This window comes from Miscanthus floridulus, chromosome 2 (genome assembly GCF_019320115.1).
Source record: "Miscanthus floridulus cultivar M001 chromosome 2, ASM1932011v1, whole genome shotgun sequence".
In the NCBI taxonomy this organism is placed as follows: domain Eukaryota; kingdom Viridiplantae; phylum Streptophyta; class Magnoliopsida; order Poales; family Poaceae; genus Miscanthus; species Miscanthus floridulus.
In genome coordinates, this window is record NC_089581.1 from 40,881,812 (window position 1) to 40,890,300 (window position 8,489).

At 45.9% G+C, this 8,489-nt stretch overlaps 1 pseudogene; it reads left to right on the forward strand.

The window, feature by feature from the left end:
• The first annotated feature begins 1,789 nt into the window (after positions 1 to 1,789).
• LOC136522474 (homeobox-leucine zipper protein HOX32-like) lies at positions 1,790 to 7,496 on the forward strand (annotated as a pseudogene).
• Positions 7,497 to 8,489: the final 993 nt, after the last annotated feature.

Here is an 8,489-nt window from a genome sequence, read left to right on the forward strand (position 1 = left end):
CAACCTTTCCTGCCGATGGGCATGAATGCTTCTTCAATTTAACTCCATCACGAATGTAAGTAGATCTTTTACCCAAATCTCGTGCATCAGGTTGTGTGGTATGGTAATAAAAAGAGCCTTATATGAGCCAAGAGAACACACCTCCAAATGTTTATATAAGGTCCTATTTTTCAAAAGTTTATCGAAAAAGGGTTAGTGGATAATTTGTCTATCTTCATGCACTCATTGTCTTTATTGGGATTTTTTTTCAACTTAAACTTTGCTCTTCCTAGCATCTCTCTTTTCTCTCTCTTTTTTTCTTGCATGATGACCCCGGGCTATAATGTTCATGAGATCTAAGTGCTTGTTTAGTTCCGAAAAACTTTTTCAAAAAGTGTTATAGTAGTCATCACATCGAATCTTGCGATACGTGCATGGAGCATTAAATGTAGACGAAAAAAAACTAATTGCACAGTTTGGTTGGAAATCGCGAGACGAACGTTTTGAGCCTAATTAGTCCATGATTGAACAATAATTGCCAAATAAAAACGAAAGTGCTATAGTAGCCAAATTCCCAAAATTTCGCGAACTAAACACAGCCTAAACAACCTAACTTGATAGAGACATGGAGGAGCTTCTCCAATATGTAAGCTCCCTACATGGCTGCTATTCGCATCGGAAACTTATATGTTAAGCCACTTGGCACCTCTAATAAACCTTGCCACATTACATATTACCCCTGTGCGCAATTCTATCTATCCTAACTAATCATTTGCAAGGCAGAGCCATGAAAACATATAAGGGCACCCGCAATGGTATAAGTCAGTTACTAGCTCTAAACCAACATCTCCATTAGTGCTAGCTCTTAGTAATGACTCATAGTATAATTAACCCCACATGACACTCTCGCATGATCTTGAAATATGTGCATGAGCCTAGCTCTTGATCAAGAGCTGGCTTTTCTCTCTCTTCTATTAAAGTCTGAAAAAAATGCTAAGAGATAGCTTATGAGTCGGCCATTGCGGGTGTCATAAGAGGCACATGTGTTGTTTGTGTTCATGTGTTTTGATAGAATGGATGTTAATATTGCTTAATGCGTATATGGATTTACCTGAGACACAAATTAATAGGCTGTTCAGCTGGCCTAAAAAATAAACTAAAATACTGTTTCAGCTAAATTATTATGAAAGAAAATATTATTCTGACTAAAAGGTACTGTTTATATGAACAGTGCCCACGTGAGTGGGCTGACCAGCACCAGCCAGCCGAACAGGCGGTAAGACTCTCTTTGGTGGAGACCCTCAGCCCTCTGGTTTCACCTGCATTTTTTACTACTGCGCGGGGATAGAGAAAGCTAATAGAGCCAGTTTTTTTTTTACTTCACTAGCTCTGCGCTATAGTACGTGGAGTTGAAGCCATCATAAGCGCCTCACTAAACCAGCACTAAGGGCCCTATGTTTGCCTTATTTGTGAACCGTAAACTCTATGTAGATCTAATCCTAATGCTAAATATCTAGTATGTTCAAAGGTTACCATTTTTTTTATAGAAGACTAGGGCTTTATAACAGAAGAAAGAAAAATACTAGAGCTACATTACATCTGTGATGCGTGTCACCTTAGCTTGTAACCGGACAAAAAGAAAAAGAAACTGATGAATTTCAGAAACAAGACTAATATAAAGAGGAAAAGAAAATACGAGTACATTATTTGAAAAGACACCTCCGTATGTATCTTTCTCTATCTACCCCAGCTGAGCTGAGCTGAGGAGCATTTGCCGCTACTATTTAACCAACCCCCACTCGCCTCTCGCTCACCTCTCTCTCTCTCTCTCTCTCGCCCATCCCCGTCTCGCCGCTAGCTTTCCCTTTCCCTTGCGCTCCTCCCCTCCTCACCCTCCCCGCCGCTCGGCAAGCAAGCAACAACCACCCCCCAGCACCACCGCCACTCCTCTCCTCTCACCACCATGGCGTCGGGCGGCTGCGCTCTCGCCCCGAGGCTATGACTTGGCGCCGCCCGTGGCCGTGGCTCTCCGTCTCCCCGCGACGACAACCCCTCCTCCTCCTCCTTGGGCGGCGGTGCTAGCTAGATGGCGATGGTGGTGATCGGGGGCGGCAAGGACCGGTCGTCGCCTGGCGGCGGTGGGGCGCCGCAGGTGGACACCGGCAAGTACGTGCGCTACACCCCCGAGCAGGTCGAGGCGCTCGAGCGGGTCTACAGCGAGTGCCCCAAGCCCAGCTCGCTGCGCAGGCAGCAGATCATCAGGGAGTGCCCCATACTCAGCAACATCGAGCCCAAGCAGATCAAGGTCTGGTTCCAGAACCGCAGGTGCGTGCGTCGCCGGAACCACCAGCCCTTCTTCTCTCTCCATCCATCATCTCAGCTCAGCTCTGTTCATGCCTCCGCTTATTTGTTGTCGAATTATGCGTTCCTGCGGCTGGAATTTCTCTCTTTCGCTCTCCCTCTTTTTTTTGAGTGGTTGCTTACTTGCTTTCTTAGGTTGGGTTAAATTTATTATTAATGGAACGAGCTTCCTTGTTAGCCGCATATTCTTAGGATGTTTGCTTTCATGTAAGTAAGCCATCGAAATCATCTTGAGTACAAAGAGAAGTGGGGGGAAATGGTTTTGGTACTAAAGCTCTGGTTAGATTTCAAGGATGTTACGTTCTGTCTCTTGCATTGGACTGGCTGCCAGCATACAAGGCCCTCCCTTGGTCTGTTTTTGTTTGGAGTCATCGGTTTCTATGATATGTTTTTTCTTTTAGTTTTTTGAGTTTTGAGGTCGGTACATATTAGCTCAGGTTTTCAGCTGGAACTTGACATCGAGTACTGCAGCTATAGGACTACAAATTCTCTTTGGTGAGATTTTGTTTTTCTCGTTTGTCTCGCGGTTAGGCGTAATGGATGCGTCTTTTGCTGCTCGCATGTGCTACTATTGTTTTCTCCGCATGTAGGAGTAGCAACATTTGCTTAGCATTTCTAAGAAAAAAGCCGATGTCCCTGTATATGGATAAATAAATGGATCTAATTAGATACCCCGTGCCTATCACAATGTTGGGTAGTGTGGAAACAAAACATCATTTTCAGTTGGGCAACCAATTAACACGCCTGAGTTAGTGTGAGCCATTGCTTGCTTTACTGCCACACAGTCTTGTAGCTGGAATACGATGTTTAGAATGAGCAATTACATTTGAATACTGCGAGCCAGGAATTGTTGTCTTGCTTTCTTCATCTGCAAGTGGATTCTGATGATTCTTGCGATTGATTGGTAGATGCCGCGAGAAGCAGCGGAAGGAGGCCTCGCGCCTGCAGACTGTGAACCGGAAGCTGACTGCGATGAACAAGCTGTTGATGGAGGAGAATGACAGGTTGCAGAAGCAGGTCTCCCGACTCGTCTACGAGAATGGGTACATGCGACAGCAGCTCCACAATGTGAGATCCATCTCCTTTGCTAATTCCCCAGAACCATCTTGCTTGTATTTTTCTAGATAAATCAGCTGAATGCTGCCAAGTCTCATGTAGAAGTGAATGTGCTGTTTTATGTAACTTTTGATGTGCACCTTGTTGCATGCTTCAACGTCTAATACTGTGTGTTATGATGTTTGCAGCCTTCTGCTGCGACCACAGACACGAGCTGTGAGTCTGTGGTCACAAGTGGTCAGCACCACCAACAGCAAAACCCAGCAGCTCCGCGTCCTCAACGGGACGCGAATAACCCAGCTGGGTAATTTCAGTCCCCCAACATTTCTTAGACTGCTTTTGTGCTTGCATGCATGTAAATCTGATGGAGTTTTTTTTTCATTATGGCAGTCTACTAGCTATCGCTGAGGAGACCTTGGCAGAGTTCCTGTCGAAAGCGACAGGAACTGCTGTCGATTGGGTGCAAATGGTTGGGATGAAGGTAATGCCCTTGTTGGGACAAAAAAAGAAAGAATTGTGCCATGTGTTGCCTACTTCATTTGTGTTTTGGCAATTACTCAAAGCATGAATTCCTTTACAGCCTGGTCCGGATTCCATTGGAATCATCGCTGTTTCGCACAATTGTAGTGGCGTAGCAGCCCGAGCTTGCGGCCTAGTGAGCCTTGAGCCCACAAAGGTGTGTTTTTTGTTCATTCTTCATCATCACATAGCTTTATGTTTCCATTCAGCAGACATGCCCTAATTGACTAGTCCATAGGTCGCAGAGATCCTCAAGGATCGCCCTTCTTGGTACCGCGACTGCCGGTGCGTGGATATCCTCCATGTTATCCCTACGGGTAACGGTGGAACTATCGAGCTTATCTACATGCAGGTAAGCATTGTCATACAAGTTACAGTGCTTTCCGCATTCTTGAATCATTGTCCTCCATGTTGCCCGTTAACATGACTGTTACTTTCATCACATTCTTTAGACTTACGCACCGACAACTTTGGCGGCACCGCGCGACTTTTGGACTCTCCGATACACTAGTGGTCTTGAGGATGGCAGTCTTGTGGTAATGCTTCTTCTTTTTTGTTGCTATGATGTTGTCATTTATGTTAGTCTTGTCAATTCTGTTTGCTTGTTCTGTTTGGATCAAACAACTGTGCTGCAACTTTGTATGCTTATGTTAGGTGCTACTTGATTGCCCTCTCAGGATATCTGTTGTGCTTACAGTTGGTAACTGTTGTTTCTTGTGTTGTTTTGTAGATCTGTGAGAGATCATTGACACAATCGACTGGAGGCCCATCAGGACCCAACACTCCAAATTTTGTCAGAGCCAATGTGCTTCCTAGTGGCTATTTAATTCGACCTTGTGAGGGAGGTGGCTCCATGATTCACATTGTGGATCATGTTGATTTAGATGTAAGTGGAATCAATATTGTCCTGTCCAATTTGGACGCTTTAACCAGATCTCTAGACTTGAATAAAAACTTTTGTGCTTGCATCTGATCAATCTTACCTTCTTGTAGGCTTGGAGTGTGCCTGAGGTCCTTAGACCACTTTATGAATCTCCGAAGATTCTTGCACAGAAAACAACTATTGCTGTATGCTTGCTTTCTCAGTAATTCATTGGTATCAAGTACTATTTGCCACTGATGTATGAATGACCGAGTCATGATTTCTTATTTCTATGATGCAGGCACTGCGTCACATTAGGCAAATTGCACATGAATCTAGTGGGGAAATGCCCTATGGAGGGGGCCGCCAGCCAGCAGTTTTGAGAACATTTAGCCAGAGGCTTAGCAGGTTTGTGGCTGTGTTCATGTGTTCTCATTTACCATTTGTGCCGATTTAATTTATCGGCAGGACCCATACACATGGCACTTCTAACTTCTTTAACGTAATTTACAGGGGTTTCAATGATGCTGTCAATGGGTTTCCAGATGATGGTTGGTCACTGATGAGCAGTGACGGTGCTGAGGATGTTACTATTGCTATCAACTCTTCTCCAAACAAACTTATTGGTTCTCATGTCAACTCCTCCCAGCTGTTTACTGCGATTGGAGGTGGCATCCTGTGTGCTAAGGCATCAATGCTACTTCAGGTTTGTACTCCTATCTGTCCAGTTCTAGCTACAGTTATGCACTTGTTTGATGTTATATAACATGATTATAACAAAGATGTTACGACTTTGTCTCAATGTAGAATGTGCCACCTGCCCTACTAGTACGATTTCTGAGGGAGCATCGCTCGGAATGGGCTGATCCTGGTGTTGATGCTTATTCTGCCGCTGCTCTGAGGGCTAGTCCATATGCAGTTCCTGGCTTGCGCGCTAGTGGGTTTATGGGCAGCCAGGTTATTCTGCCGCTTGCACATACCTTAGAGCATGAAGAGGTAATTTCTAGCTAATTTCAATTAATAATTCCTTACACCATTGATTGACTGATCATTTTCATCAAACTGACTTTTGTTTGCAGTTCTTGGAGGTTATTAGGCTTGAGGGACACAGCCTCTGCCATGACTGAAGTTGTTCTGTCACGAGATATGTATCTTCTGCAGGTATATGATCAGATAGCATTTTCACTTTGTCTTCATTTCAGTTGTGTTGTTGCATCAGCCTCACAATTAGTAAGTATATTCTTTTGCAGTTGTGCAGTGGCGCTGGATGAAAATGCAGCTGGTGCATGTGCACAGCTTGTCTTTGCACCCATTCGATGAATCTTTTGCTGATGATGCACCACTGCTGCCCTCAGGCTTCCGTGTCATTCCACTGGATGCAAAGACAGGTTAGTACTACTTTGTTGTGCTTGTAGTGTTACTCTTTGTGATGGCCTAAACTAACGAATGTGTTGGTAACAATGAACTGGCAGGATCCACCATCAGGCACACGCACACTTGACCTAGCATCTACTCTTGAGGTTGGATCTGGTGGGACTACTCGTGCTTCAAGTGATGCCTCTAGCACCTGCAACACAAGATTAGTGCTGACCATTGCTTTCCAGTTCTCATATGAGAATCACCTACGGGAAAGCGTTGCAGCAATGGCCAGGCAATATGTCAGGACTGTGGTGGCATCGGTGCAGAGGGTGGCCATGGCAATAGCTCCTTCCCGTCTTGGTGGGCAGCTTGAAATGAAGCAATCTCCAGGATCTCCTGAGGCACACACGCTTGCGAGGTGGATTGGCAGGAGCTACAGGTAAAACTCTTTTGTTTCCTGAATCTGGTTATCAATTTTGTGAATTATTTAGAGAGGTGGGGCAGCATGGGCTGACCTATCAATTATTCTGTCTGAATCATATTATACTCTGTTCAATTGTGCAATGAGTTAGTAATCTCTGGTCGTGTTAAAATTTCAGGTTTCACACTGGAGCATGAACTTCCTTCGCACAGACACCCAATGCACTGATGCTTCCTTGAAAGCACTGTGGCAACACTCAGACTCGATCATGTGCTGTTCCCTGAAGGTAATTGGTTGTTCGTGCTTGTTTCGTGAATTCGTGACTTTGGCATTGTGTTGTCTGGTTGGCTATGTAAGTTTTGTGAAACCATAAGTTCAGGCTGCTCCTGTGTTCACCTTTGGCAACCAAGCTGGCCTCGACATGCTGGAGACGACACTGATTGCTCTCCAGGACATCTCCCTTGAGAAGATCCTTGAATGATGATGGCAGGAAGGCGCTCTGCACTGAGTACCCTAAGATTATGCAGCAGGTATGCGAATAATCACTCTCTTCCTTACAACCTCCTAGGTTCTACCAATGCCAACCATCTCTGAAATGCTAATGACACCATGAATCTGTGTGTACTCCAGGGCTTCGCGTACCTCCCCGGTGGCATGTGTGTATCGAGCATGGGGCGGCCGGTGTCCTACGAGCAGGCGGTGGCGTGGAAGGTCCTGAGCGACGACGACACCCCGCACTGCCTCGCCTTCATGTTCGTGAACTGGTCCTTCGTGTGAGAACCGGCCGGCCCCTAGTAGAGCCAGTCGCCTAGCATTTGCAGCTGTTATTTGAACTCTGTATCCATGTACTGTCGCTTTTGCCTCTGTCCAGGCAACCTATGAAACGCACCTCTCCCCAGTTCATCCCGTGGAACAAACAGCTTTGTAGTTGTTCGTCTTTGCTTGCTTGCTTGCTATCTTATGATGGATCCTGGTTTGCTGCATTTTCTCCTGAAAATTGGTTGGACCATTGTGTCTCTGCTGCTGAATTCGTTGCTTCTTTGCTTGATTCGGGAAGCGTGATACATGATGTGGCCGCTTGCCGACCTCGGACGTGGGGTCCTGGATGGCAGCCGATGGCGGCCGCTGTGGTGGTTAGACTCGCAACCGAACTGATTTTGGTTAGGTCAGGTGCGTGGTCTTCTGGTAGAGGCCACCTGACCTGAGCTGGCGATGGACAGGAAGGAAGGAGAGGTGGAGAAAGCTATGGCTGAGGGCACCTGAGGACGGTGACGGGCCGCCTTACCTAACCCCGGACCCGGTCGCCGCCGCGTGCGCTGGCGTCGGTCGTGGCGCCAAACTCGCCGCGTTTCGGTTTCTCGCATCCACGGACCCGCCGCGGCGCTGTCGAAGTGTACATGGGCGGTGGATGATTTCAGACTTTCGGTGATGCGACTTGGATCGAAGGTATATGGATGTAAGAGTTTTGTGGTTGGTTTGTTCCAACCATGACATGGAATTCGCTACGTGTCGCGGTGCAACTGCAAGGGGCAGGTGTGAATTGTGATGTACTCGGAGTGACAAATAACTAGTGAATTTTTGAAAAATAAAATGACAATAAAGGTTCGATTTTTTTTTACGACAGTTGACGTGCTTTCTTGGCTGACTTTCAGTCGACGGATAACAGCAGAAATTATTTTTAAAAATGTAGAGAACTACTCCAATACTATACATTTTTGGATTTTTTATATAAAAGAGTTAAACCATATTATAACCGAGCCATTGTAGCGGCACCCTAACAAAGTCAGATTAGTATAGCCACTGGCGCCCCTTGCCTTGCTTGCTGTGGATGAGGAGATGAGATTTACTAACGTTCATCTTAGGACACCCTGGAGTGTGTTTTTTCGAGCGTCAACGAGCATCACAAGAGAGGGGTGCATGTGTTGGGAGCCA